At 42.4% G+C, this 13,981-nt stretch overlaps 1 protein-coding gene across 1 annotated transcript in view; it reads right to left on the bottom strand.

Moving 5' to 3' along the window:
• The window catches only part of LOC122814217 (bromodomain testis-specific protein-like), a 968,108-nt gene that overhangs the window by 551,869 nt on the left and 402,258 nt on the right, over window positions 1-13,981 (bottom strand). The gene's annotated exons all lie outside the window — the stretch shown is intronic.

Raw genomic sequence — 13,981 nt, 5'->3', positions numbered from 1 at the left:
CCTGATCAGAGGCATGAACTAAATCCTGCAATTCCTTACACTCAATGCCCTCTGCCAAAGCATCAACCTTAGATTTCAACTGACTCAGGAGAAAGTTCTGGTACTTCAGCATATGAAACTGGCAATTCAAAGCCCTCATTGCTAGAGTGGAAGAGGTATACACTTTTTTACCCCACCTATCCAAAGCTCTAGAATCTTTATCCATAGGAACTGGATTCTTTACAACAGAAGCTCTGACTCCCTTAGGACCCTGGCTAATAGTTTCTGGGTCAGCTCTCGGGCTTTTATACAAGTATTTATGAGCCTCAGGCACTCTGTAATACCTGTCAGGCTTGACCGGGGCAGGAGGCAAAGAATCAGGATTTAGGGAAGCTTCAGAGAAAACATCTTGAACAACATCCAAAACAGGGGGTATAGCCAAGGGCCTATGCTGTGGTAAAAACAAAAATTCCCTAAGTCTCTTTCTAGAGTCTGAGAAATCCTGACCTTCCCACTTAAAATGCTCTCTCATGGAATGCAGGGTTTCAGAAAAGGAAAAATCCTCTGGGGGGGAAGCAGAAGGAGTAGAATCCTCTGCATCTGAATCAGAATAAGGAGGAAAATCCTGAATGTCTTCAGCCGAAGACTCCGAGTAATCTGAAGAATGTTCCAATCCTTCCACCTCTGGCTCTACCCTAGGCCTCTTATCTGGCGGGGGCAAGGAACCCCTGATTAAAGTAATTAAATCTTCTGCCATTTTCAGCATATGCTTTTTAGGCACAGAACCTGCAGAACTAGGGCTGACACCAGAGGAAGACAAACCAGGCCTGACCTTGGAAGGTAACTTAGAGACAGAAGAAGGCCTAACCACCTTATGCAAAGGAGGGACTACAGAAACCTGAGAGGACCCCTCAGCCTGACCCGACTCCTGAGAGACCACAGCCTGCAAAACTAAAGGCTCCCCCTGAGACTCAGCTGAAACCTCGGCTGGATCCACAGATTCCACCGTAGTTTCTAAAGAACCGGCGTCCGTAACAGACGACTCATCCTGCTTGCATTTTAACGATTTGTCCTTACGCTTCTTAGCGGTAGCGGGCGTCGGAGGATCCGACGGCATATTGTAATTACACCGCCATCAAGACAAGCCTAGCACAATCTAACCTGCGTTTAATGGTGCGCTTATTAAATCTAGCACAAAAGCGACACCCGACTACGTCGTATCTGTTTCCCACAAGAAATACAATTATTCACTTTTTCTGACATCCGGATTTAACTGAGGCAAGAAAAGACAAAAATATTCCCCAACGGGGTACTTAGCCCAACTTGGCCTTCGGTCTGAAACTCAGAATACGAAAATTTCAGGACGCCAAACGACACTTGCAAAACGCTGCTTCTGCTACGGACCATGCGGCAAGAAAGACTGAGGATATGGCGTCGGTCATGCGCTTTAATACCATGGCGTACTGACGTCAGATCTGAGCGACCATGACCGACGCCAGCCTAACACTTTGGTATTCGGGCCGACCGAGGACAGCGGACTACCCACAGGTTATGACTGCAGCAATGTGAGATGAAGAACATCAGACTCCACAGCGGAGGGACATGTGTGGACGGGATGGATTTACAACAATGAGAGAAGCACAAATATGTAAATTGCAGTATAATGAATAGGTCAACACTAGGCTAGTTGCCCTTGTTGGCTATTTTAAACCTAGCAAATTTCTCTCAAAGGAGACAATCAAACCCTGTACCTTATGTCTATAAAGTAAACACCTTAACTATTATGCCAAGTAACCTCCTCCAGGAAGATTGGGAAATGACTACCAGAATGCTCTTAAGACCCAGGTTTACTTCGATGGCAGGAAACCACAATGAACTCATGTAGGGGACTGCAACTCAGGATCAGGTGCAAGTCTCAAAGGCAAATCCGTTCTCCCAGCAGGAAAGAAAATCAGTGTCAGACAGCAACTCCGCGGAGTCAAGAAAAAGTGAGACATTCCAGACTTCTTGAAATTTCAAAGCTATACACTATACATTCATGAGGGAAAAATACAAAGTGCATTTTGGAAACATCTGGAAGTCATCCTCAAGGTAGTTGTCTGCTTATCACCAGTGCACAGCCCCCCCAATTTTTTCATTGTTTCCCAAAAGGAAAAACAAGTTAACTTTTGCACTCAAGAATACTGTATAAAGTCTGACACCAGGGAGACAAGTGGGAAACTGTGGACAGGCCTCAAGCTTTGTCTTCACAAGTTTAGAAAGTATATAAACTAACAGAATCCTTAGCAATATTCATCTTTCAAATGTACAACTGAAAGCTAACAAAACACTGCTATGGTCGGATCCTAGGGGTGCCTCAGATCTGAAGAAACATCCAATAATGTAACAACTTTGGATCCAAAGATACTGGATCTGGAATAATTCAGCGTTCCTGGGGTGATCAGCCAGCCACTGGATCCCAAGTCTAGGAACCGCTGTGAAAGAATTTGAAGAGGTCAGATCCATAAAGGCTTTCTCTTCAGTTCTTTTTTTTTTTTTTTTAAAGAATCTGGTTAAATATTCAGCCTCAAAGAGAAAATCCTACAATTAAGCTGCAGTAGATTGGATCTGAATACCCTTGATCCGATGAAATTTCAGCCTCAGTTCAAGAATTTTGCTTTGAGAGTAAACTGCAGTAGATCAGATCCGAACACCTTGAATCCGATGAAAATTCAAGGATCCTTTCTAAAATTTGCTTCAGGAGAAAAATGCAGTATATAGGATGCAAATTATTTGGATCAAATTAAGATTTAAATATGCTGGCTGCTTGATCAGACCAAACCTGTTGAATGTGAGGAGGACTTTGGTTCTTAAGGAAGTCCTAGGATCTTTGGGTCTGAGGGCTAGGATCCCAAATCCTGTTTAGTGTTTCTGTTTCTTCTTATTACTTTATTCATCAATCTCTTCCGTTTTTTTTTTTTTAAAGGGGGTTTAAACTCCCAAAATGAACCATAGTAAGGCCTGGAAGAGCAGCATAAACTGGTCAACTGTTTTCACAGTTTGACAAGGAGGAAAGGCAGAGCATGCTTGCTTGTCTTTTCGGCTTTTCCCAGTTAGGGGTAGCCACAGCGGAACTCCAGTCTGCTAATGATTGGCAGTCAATTTTTAGGGTGCAGAGTTGCCAGCCCGACGCCCAACCTTCAGCAAAGGCAAGCCCATTCATGCATGTCTTTCTGAGGCCACTCGACCGCAGGGAGGACATGCAGACTCCACACAGAAGGCAGTCCAGCTGAGAATCTAACAGGAGAACCTCTTGGTGTGAGGCAACAACGCTACCTCTGTACCACCGCGCCTTTATGTCTGTAAAAAAAGAATACTATTAACCATTCATTCAGTTAATCAGATCTGTGTGATTTGCCACTAAAAAAAAGGATCACACAAGAGACAGTGGGGAAGTGAAGACTTGAAAGAAAGGCTACAACTTTCTAAGGACAAGAGATTTGCATTAAGCTTGTCGCGCTGCCTGTTCCTACCCAGAGAAACAAATGCTCACCAAAAAAAAAGTATAAGAAACCACAGGGATGTCGAACCACGGCTTACATACTCTATGATAAAGAACTGGAGAAGCAAAATTAAGGGAGACAAATACCTATTACCACTTTTATAATTTCACCAGAATAAGAGGTGTTGTGTTAGAATATCTTACTGAAGGATATGAAGTCTAAAAATAGAAATGGCCATCTTTACTGAATTCAATGTTAAGTGTTGTAAAAATCAGAAATTTTAGCCGGAAAAGACCAAAAAGGGAAAACAACATGGACCTTCTGCGAAAATATGGACATATGAGAGAGAGATTTACAAAGGTGAAACAGACTGTAGAATCTAGATCAGAAAAAACATTGTGGATAAAAAACAGTCTGCTGATAGTCTGAAAGGAAATGTTAGGCAGAAACAGCAATACTGTGCTAAAAGACAGCCATCTGAAAAACAAAAAGTTATGGTAAACTGGCTCAGGCAGAAGTGAAGAAGCAGAAGACTGAATAAACCTGACAAGAGTCATCCAAGGTTCTCGTCATGTTTGGAAGGAGAATCATCATCTAAAAGCAGAGTAAGTGAGCTAACACTTATCCTAACAACTGCAAAAACTTACTTGTTGACAGAAACCAGTAACTCCAATGGTAAATTAAAAATTAGGCAGCAAAACCTATCTAAATATAGATATATAGTTTCAAAGATTATCAAGGGAGGAAGGAATTAAGAAAGGAAACATTCCATAAATTTAAATAAATAGAGATATTAAGAAAAAGAAAAAGGAAACTTCCTTACAGCTTGAGATACAAGAATCTTCAGTCTTCCCACAATGGCTGCAAACGAGATCTCGGGAGTTCCAGGGGGCGGTGCATTATGGGAAGAGGGAGGAGCTGAAGACTAGGATTTAATGTCTGGAAAATGCAACAGAGTCAGATCCCAGGATCGGATCCGTAACCCATCAGTGAGGAAGAATGAAAAGGACAACATCAGATCTTATGTAACTGACACTTTGAATTTCACACTCAACTATTTACTAACCAGTCAAATCACTATACTATTCATACTCCTTAACTTTATAAGCTGATCCTGCACATGCACTTTTTAACATTTGTCAACCTATACCTTTCACCTGTGTTTTGTTACAAAACTTAATTCTATATATTGTATATGTTGTTTCCCTTTCATCCCTAGCTACTGACACTTTGCCACTAATTGCAGTCTTCATGCAGGACCTCTCCATGTCATATAGTATAATTTGTATTTTACACTAGTCAAAAACTGTCACTCCACAGACACACTTTTAAGCACATTTTGCTTCCTCATATAAAAAGAAGTCATGTACTCACCATAGCATTCCATGTGAGTTGTCCATCTTGCCTTCACTTTGTACTTGTGGGTTCGGAACCAATCTTTGGTTCCGACTCGGCCGTTTACAAAAGCTCGAGGTCTCCAACTAGCTCATGGCTTACTCCCTATTCCAAAATTCCCTAGGGCATTCCCCAGATCTTGTTTGCTGGTATACTAATATGCGTATGTAAAAATTCTTCATTGCTTTATAAGACAAGAAAAAGGTCAGTGAATATCAGATGCCAAATAGTAACATCTCGATCCTCCAGGAGCTAAAAAAAGGCTGGGGGTAGGAGGGTGGGATGTAAGAATGAAGGCGAGATGGACAACTCACATGGAATGTTATGGTGAGTACATAACTTCTTTATGTGAAGTTGTCCTATCTCACCTTCATTCTGTACTTGTGGGACGGCATCCCTGGCACCATCTTTCTTGGGTGGCTTATGGGAGAACATTCTTCGGAACAGTGGACCCAAAAACGGCCCTGTCCCTGGAGGCCAAATTCACTTTGTAATGAGTGATTAAGGTATGAAGCCTTGCCCACACTGCTGCTGCGCAAATGGTATCAACTGGCAATTTTGCACGAAAGGAAGAAGAGGTCAAAATAGTGCTGGTAGAATGAGCTCTTATTTTGTCTGGAAGTTGTTTATTCACTGACTGATAGGTGAATGAGATGCAATGTGACAACCATCTGGAGAGAGTGGTTTTTGCTACTGAAGCCCCTTTTTTGCAGTCTGAAAAGGACAGAGGCAATTGATCAGTCTTCCTAAAGTCCTTTGTTCTGTGTAAATAGAAACGTAATTGTCTATGTACATCAAATTGGTGCAACATGTATTCTGCCTTATTGACGTACTTGGGGAAAAAACTGGTAAGTCTATGGACTGACTTAAGTTGGATTCTAAGCATACTTTGGTAGAAAAGATGGGTTTGTGCAAAGTGAGAGACAGTCATTGTGAAACAGCATATCCGGATGTTTGATAGATAATGCTTGTAATTCCGAAACCCTCCTAGCTAAAGTGAGAGCTACTAAGAAAACTGTCTTCCAGGTTAAGAACTTCAAGTCATAGGATGATGCAGGTTCAAAGGGAGGGGAGGGTGGAATTATACGGGATAATACAAAATTTAGGTTCCATGGAGGTAGAGGTGGTTTAGTGGGTGGTCTTAACAGGTTAGTACCTCTCAAGAAAGCTTTACAAAGTCTGTGGAACATAACGTTCAGTCCCCCTCCAAAATGAAAATTAGAGATTGCAGCTAATTGTATTCAAATAGTAGCTGCACCTGCTCCGTCATTAAAAGGTTTTGCTAAAAATTCCAGTATAGAAGATACAGATGCAGCAAAAGGGTCAATATGATTTTTTAAGGCCCAGTTGAAAATTATTTTCTATTTGCTGAGATATAATCTTCTCATAGAAGCTTTGTGAGAAGAAATCAGGATATGTTGCACTGAGGGTGAAAGGTTAAGTAGCCTGGCTATGTTTGGAATCTGAGCAGCCAAGCTGTCAACTAGAGATTTTAAAAAGATGGATGGAGCATTCCCAATGAATGTGTCAGAAGATCCGGCACTGGGTCCAGAATCCAAGGCTCCTCCTGAAGATGGGGCCACAAGAAAGGGAACAAAATTTGACAAGGCCAGTAAGGGGCAAAAAGCATTAAGGTCCTTCCCAATGTGCTGGCTTTCTGAACAAATTTGGGTATCAATGGAAAAGGAGGGAAGGCATACAGGAGACCTGAGGGCCAATCGTGTACAAGTGCATTCCTTGGGGATTCCCCCGGAGGGGGATTAGGGCAAGGTAGCAGCTGCATTTGGCATTCATAGATGTGGCAAAAAGATTGCAGCAAGGCTGGCCTTATTTTCGTAAAATCATTTCTGCTATGTCTTGTTTCAGGGACTACTTGTGAGGCATCAGTATTGTTCTGCTGAGTTTGTCTGTTATCATGTCGGATTTCCCCAGGATATGTGTTGCTACCAGAAAGCATTGGGAGGAGGTTGCCCACTGCCATACTCTAAGGGCCTCTCAACAAAGGGGGTAAGATCTGGTTGCTCCTTGTTTGTTTATATACCATACCACTGACATATTGTCCATTTGGAGTCAATCGTTCCTAGTGGAAGAACACCTCTCTCATCTCTAGGACATTGATGTGCATGTGGGCTTCGTGATCCTGCCAAGTGCCTTGCACAGTTCTTCCCTGATAATGCCCCACCTACCCTATCTGGGAAGCATCCGCGGTCACTGTAGCAAGTGGTTGCGGAAGAACAAAAGGTCGACCTAATGTGACTTGATCGGAGTAAAGCCACCAAACAAAGGTATCTCCTGCAAGATTCTGTTAACATAATCTGATGCGACATTGGAAGTTCCTGCATGGACCAGAGTAAAAAGCAGCCATTGCAGAATTCTCATGTGCAGCATTGCTAAGGTTTTATAGCTGCTGCCAAGGTGCCTAGTACTTTTAGAACTGTCCTTGCTTGAGTCTTCCTTTTGAAAAGAAGGTCTTTAATAAAAAAAGCTATGACAGAACACTGATAGTTGAAAGATCAGGAGCTCAAACAGGAACAATTGTTCCTAATAAAATTCTACAATGTCACTCTGAAAGACATGGATGGGGGAAGGCAGGAGGGGAGTTGAGGAAGAATGAAAATGGACAACACAAATGGAGTGTTATGATGAGTACATAACTTTTATATCTGATATTTTCATTCATTCCTCAGTGAATGGGACAGAGTTCCTAGCTACAACTACCTTGGGTGGTCCTCATGGAAAGATTTTCCAGAGTACCGCTGAACTGAAATATGCTCTGTTTCTAGAAATTATGTCAAATTATAATGAGAAACAAAGATGTGAGCATTAGACCAAGTGGCTGCAGCACAAATGTCATCAATGGAAGCTCTAGCCCAAAAAGCAGCTGACGTAGCCATTGACCTGGTTGAATATGCCTTGGGCTTTTTTGGTAAGGTTAGGCCTTTCAAGGAATAAACATAAGAAATACAATCTATTATCCATTTTGCTAAAGTAGTCTTCGAAACTGTTTTTCCCATCTTGGCCTTAGAAAAAGAAACAAGCAAATGATCTGTTATCTAAACTCCTTACTTCTATGCATGTAAAAATGTCTATGTACATCTAGGAGATGAAGGGTATATTCTCAAATTTTGGAAAGAAAACTGGAAGGTTAATGACTTGGTTGACGTTTGATTCAGAGGTCACTTTAGGTAGAAAGGAAGGATCATAGTGTGCAGGGTAACCTTACCCTTGAGAAAAGTCAGATACAGTGGTTCAGAAGAAAGTGCTTGGAGTTCTGAAACTCACCTAGTTGTAGTAATCACCACCAAAAAGACAGTTTTCCAAGATAAAATCTTAAGGTCTACTTTGGCTGAGGGTTCAAATGGAGAATGTACTAAAGATTCTAATACCAAAATCAGATCCCAAAGTGGAGTGGGCTCTCTAACTGGAGGTCTTAGCAAAACTATACCTTTTAGGAAGGCCTTGCACAGCTTAGCTGAAGCTAAAGGAGAAGCGTTATCGCCAATGTGGTAGTTGGAGATGGCTGCTAATTGTACTTTAATGGTAGAGAATCTTGCCCTGGTTTGAAAACTAGAGGCAAGGAAATCTAAAAGAGTTGGGATTGGAGCAGTAAAGGAATCTAAGTCTCTTTGATGCGCTCACAATGACTATCTTTTCTATTTACTTTTATAAAATGTTTTTTGGTAGAAGGTTTATGGGAGAAAAAAAGAATTTGGCAATCTGGGGAAGAAAACCTGGAATGTCTAGTCATCACTGAAATTGGAGAAACCATGTGGTCAACTTGAGGCCAGCAATGTCTCAATGAATCAACCTTGATGGGTGTCAGAAGATCTGGACTGGGGTCAATGTCCATGGAAGACACACTAGGTGAGACCATAGGAAGGAAAACCACACTTGCTGAAGCCAGAAGGGGGCAATGAAAATTAGTTTGCTCTTCAACCAACTAGCTTTTTGAAGAAACTTGGGTATTAGGTAGAGGAAGGTAAACATAAAGGAGACCAGAGGGCCAAACATGGATTAGAGCATCTCTTGGTACTGTTCCAGAGGGAGAATCACAGCAAAAAACTTGCTGCATTTGTTGTTGAGGGAAGAGGTGAAAAGATTGCAGCATGGTGAGTCAGAATGATCCTGCTGAGCTTGTCTGCTAATATGTTGGATTTCCCCGGTATGTGCATCGCTACTAGAAAGCAGTTGGAAGAGATCGCCCATTGCCAAACTCTCACTGCTTCTCAGGGCTAAAGAGTAAGATCTGGATCCCCCCTGTTTGTTGATGTACCAGACTACTGACATGTTGTCTATCTGAACAATAGTTCCTAGTAGAAGAGAGCTCTGAAGGGCCTGCAACGCTAAAAGCATCGCTGTCATCTCTAGAATATTTATATGCAAATTGGTCTCTTCTTGGGACCACGTGCCTTGAACTGTCCATCTCAAGTAATGCCTTCTCACCCTGTGAGGCATCCATGGTCAACATGGCTTTCAGGGGAAGAAGGACAAATGGACAGCTTGGATAAATATCTTTAGAATGTATCCACTGCAGTAGAGATTTTCTGCAAACCCAAGATAATTTTATTGGATGTCACAGAGGCAGTTGATGAAAAGACCACTGCACTCCTAGAGTCCATTCAAGAATTCTCATATGGAGATGAGCAGTGGGTAGTAAAATTATTACAGCAGTCATTGACCCTACGGCTTTGAGTATTAATCTTGCTGTGGATGAGGATGAGACAGAACTTGACTGACATGCAATTTCAGACTAAGAATTCTGTTTTGAGGCAGAAGAGCTAAGCAACTGATTGCATTTAGATCAGCCCCTATAAAATCCAAGGCTTGAACTGGTTGAGGTTGGGACTTTACCAGATTTATCATACACCCCAGGGATTGAGATAGATGTTGAAGGTAATCTTTGGCCTGTTCCAGAAGATGCCTGGTTTGTGCTGTTAGAAGCCAGTCATCTAAATATGGAAACACTCTGAATCCACGCAGTCCTAGGTGAGCTGCTGCCACTGCCATGCATTTGATGATCACCCTGGGTACTATCATGACACCACGAAGATACACTAAGTCACTGTTCATCCAAAAGTAGCCAAAAACACGGTAGTCACAAACAAACAATTTTAATGAAGCTTTTGGGTCTACACCCTTCATCAGCACATAAAATCACCTTACATAAGTTGCATTTAAATAGAGGAAGCACTGAAAAACACATCATGAGACCAAAGGGCAGGACTCTAAACTGATAATTACCGTCTCCCAGCCAGAAGCATAGATATTCTTCAGGAGCATCTGTTCATTTTTATATGATGGTATGCGCCCTGAAGATCTAGAGAGCACATCCAGTCGTCCTACTGAAGGAGAGGGCAGAATGAACTGAACTGTGACCATCAAGAACTTGGAATTCTTCACAAATTGGTTCAAATAACCAAGATATGAAATGGGTCTCAGGTCTCCTGTTTTCTTTGTCACTAAAAAAAATCTTGAGTAAATTCTGGATCCTCTTTTGTCTGGGGGACCTCTTGGATGACTCTCTTGCCCAGCAGCTTTTGAATTTCTATGGCTGCTTGTTCCTGCTGATTGGGGGGAACACTGGGAAGAAATTTTCTCTTCTGTGGAGGAGCTTGGAAAAAGGGAATAAAGTGTCCTCCGGATGTGATCCTTTGCACCCAAGAATCTTGTGTAATGGCTGCCCAGGCTTTTGGGTGCAAGGGTAAGTGACCCCCTGACTGTCTCCAGGGAGAAACAGTCAGGTAACCTTTCAGGAGCACTGAAAAGGCCTGTCAGAGAAAGAATCCAGAGAAACTTGATTCTGTGGATCCACTATGCCACTAAGGCTGCGTCTCCCATTATAGTTATTTCCCCCTCTGCCTCTGGGGGAAAAAAATCTCCTTATGACTCCTGAAAAGGCAGCTTGGATTTTTTGAACCACTCTTTCTTACCACCACATGGATTCATGGAAAAGGTTCCTTTGCGGAGTAGAAAAACAGATTCCCACAGCAGAAAGGGTCTTTCCATCCTTTTCACTATGGGAGAGGATTTCCTTAACTTTTGGTTCAAAGAGGGAAGATCCATCAAAGGGAGAAATGATGAATAATGCCTTAAAGGGCTCTAAAATCACACAATTACATCCATGCATGTCTCCTAATGCGTATCCCTGAACTGGCAGCCTGTGAGGAACCTTCAGCTGCGTGTGACAGTAACCTCATGGACATGTTTGTAATGGATTACAGGGTGGCCAGTAATGAAAAAAGGATCTCTGCTCCTCTGCAGAAATGGACCATGGGAGAGAGTTAGAGACTTCCTTGATTAAGTCCCTCTGTAATCTCATGAAATGTGCCAAATAATTCAGCGACTGTAAAGTTAAGGTGTCTGATGCATACACTCACTTCCCTAACCTGTCAAACACCCTAGACTCCCTGCTGGGGGGTGGACAGAGGAGCTCTGTTCAGCCAACTCCTTTTTAGTAGCTGCCACAATGACTACGGCATCCATAGAACACTCTTTGTCCAATGTAACCTGACGGCACTAAGGATCTTGTCCAGGAACATAAGAATCGGTTCTATGGAGTCCAGTTCCATCCATGCTCTGTGGGAGACCAGATCTATCAGCTTATCTGCAGGTGGGGTAACCCAAGACGCAAAGGCTTTCAAGATCACTGATTTCTCCTGGGAAGGGGGCTGGGCAGACCAACCACTTTTGTGGAGAAGGATCTTTAAGATGTCCCAATGTGACATCTTCAGATGGAGATCTAGGGGATCCTTCTCCTTCATCAAAATCAGTGTCTTCTATGAGGGATTCCTGTAAGGAATCCAGGTGCCTCCTTTTGCACAATCTCTTCCGAGGGACCTCCTCAGTGGGAAGTGTCAGAAGAGATGGGAAGTTCCCAAGTGGAAACTACTTGGAAGCTCATCTGGACTGGCTGTCCCTGAGGAGTAGGATGAGGAATTCAGACACAGGATCCAACGGAGGGTGGGGGCAAGGATTTGAGGAAGGAAGAGTCAAAGTCCATCTATGTAAAGACAATACTCTCTCCACCACCTCAAAAGTCGAGGGCCCAGGAGATACTCAGGACAATCCCACTGGAGCCGAGACTCAGATCAGACAGCCCCCATGTCTCCAGAACCCACAGATCTGAAGGGGGAGTCGGAGCAGATCTATCCAGCTACGAATCCTTCGGAGTCGAGGTCATCCCCTCAGGTCTGATGCAGAAGCCTCAGCTCTCACAGCCATTATGCCCAAAAAGGGTCAGGGAAGTCAGAGTCAAGGATGCTAGGACCTTCAGATCTGACAGTTCAACTCTCAGGGCCTTTGGATCCAAGCAGTCTGAAACCATGGTTTGCATTAGAAAAGGAGCATATACAGGCTGGAAAGAAGATTTAAGGCTTCAGATCCGGTGGGAGATGGAGCTGACAGAACCCCTATTTGGATCTGTGTTCTGATGAGCTTCCTCATCATATTATCCACCTCCAACTCAGAAACACTTCACGAGGACCTAATAAAAGAGGAACTGGATGATGACCTTGAAGACTCTTTTGGGGTCTCTTGGAAGAATGGAGACCTCAAAGTAGGAGATACCTGCTCTGGTGAAAATCTGGAAAAATGGACCCAAGGAGAGTTAATATCTATAGGTATCAGATCCAAAGCTTTCGGATCTGAGGTCTTGAGTACCTTCACAAGAGGCTGTGAGGAAGGTACTGACCTAGGTGACTTGGAAGAAGAGCATTTCCTATGCTCTTTAGCCTCTTTAGATTTTTGAGAGGGGGCTTGAGCCTTGATGAAGATGTACCAGTAGAAGGAGCTGAAGCTGGAAGAAGTCCTTTGAAGGTTAATTTATTTCTATGGTCACTTAATGCCCTGACATTAAAGGCACAAACAGAGCAAAAGGTGTTCAGAGTACTGGGCCCAAACAGTACACGCACTCCCTTTGAGATCTTACACACACAGGAAGTGCACTTTTTAAATCCAGTATGCTTATCAGCCATACTGGAAACAGAAAACGTTAGAGGTATCACCAATCACACACACACACACACACACACACACACACACACACACACACACACACACTAAAACAAATTTATAGAATTCAAAGTTCCTTCTTTTTTTAAAGGAATAGATAACTATGGTGACTACAGATTACCTCAAAAGAGGTAGAAAAGAAAGCATATATCTACCAACTATGGTAGTTGGAGAACACCTCAAAATAGAAAAAGAAGGGTTATAACGTTTAAAATTTAACTTATGAGAAAAGTAAATTGAAAAGGAAGGTAAGGGAGATAATACATAGTATAAAGGAACAAGGATAATAAAGAATTTTTAGTTTTGAATCTAGACTCATGACACAATAATTCCCCAAGCTTGAGAAGTAGCAATTCTGTCCGATCTTGAAAAGCAGCAAATGAGATCTGAGGTAATTTACTGATTATGGGTAAGGGAGGAAGCTCAAGAGTAGGATCCTAGAATCTAAAGAAAATGGGCAAGTCGGATCTGAACCCATTCGTTGAGGATCGAATGAAATTGACATTTTTTTGTGCAGAATCTAATTTCTCGCACTTTGGATTATTTCTTTCACCCTGCTCATTCCTTTTTACCTCTTCCAAAGAGTAGCAGCAATAAAAAAGTGTTGTGGTTTATTACTAACCACACTGTAATGAACTTGGATCTAACAAGTAATTCTGGTGGTTATATAACCAATGAGAGGGTGGTGGAACGGAGAGGCTTGTGATCATCTCTCATCCCAAGGAAGTGTAAAGGTATTCTAAACTACAGCTCAGTCATCTGGCGATAGCCAGGTGGGAGTAAGACTAACAGGTAAGCCAACTACACAGATGACTTTAGTAGGTGTCTGGGTGATGTAGATGAATAATGTTTTCAACGGTAGGTGTCTGGGTGATGTAAATGAATATATAGGTTTTCACTCTACTTTAAATCATTGCATGCAAGAATTGAAGAATCACAAATCCAGTTTAGAAATCCCACTTGTTTTGTATTTACCAGGGATGTCTACAGTGGTCCCAACTGCCTTCTCTTGTGCCAGTTAGAGGACGTACAAATGATACAATTTCTCAACTAGGACATGAGAGCAACAAACAGAATGTGACACAAGAAGCAGTCATTACAAGCCACAGAGACAC

The sequence above is a fragment of the Protopterus annectens genome, chromosome 10.part0, assembly GCF_019279795.1.
Source record: "Protopterus annectens isolate FY-2018-M chromosome 10.part0, PAN1.0, whole genome shotgun sequence".
In the NCBI taxonomy this organism is placed as follows: Eukaryota; Metazoa; Chordata; order Ceratodontiformes; family Protopteridae; genus Protopterus; species Protopterus annectens.
The sequence above is the reverse complement of the archived record's forward strand: the minus strand, read 5'-3'. Positions and strand labels throughout refer to the sequence as shown.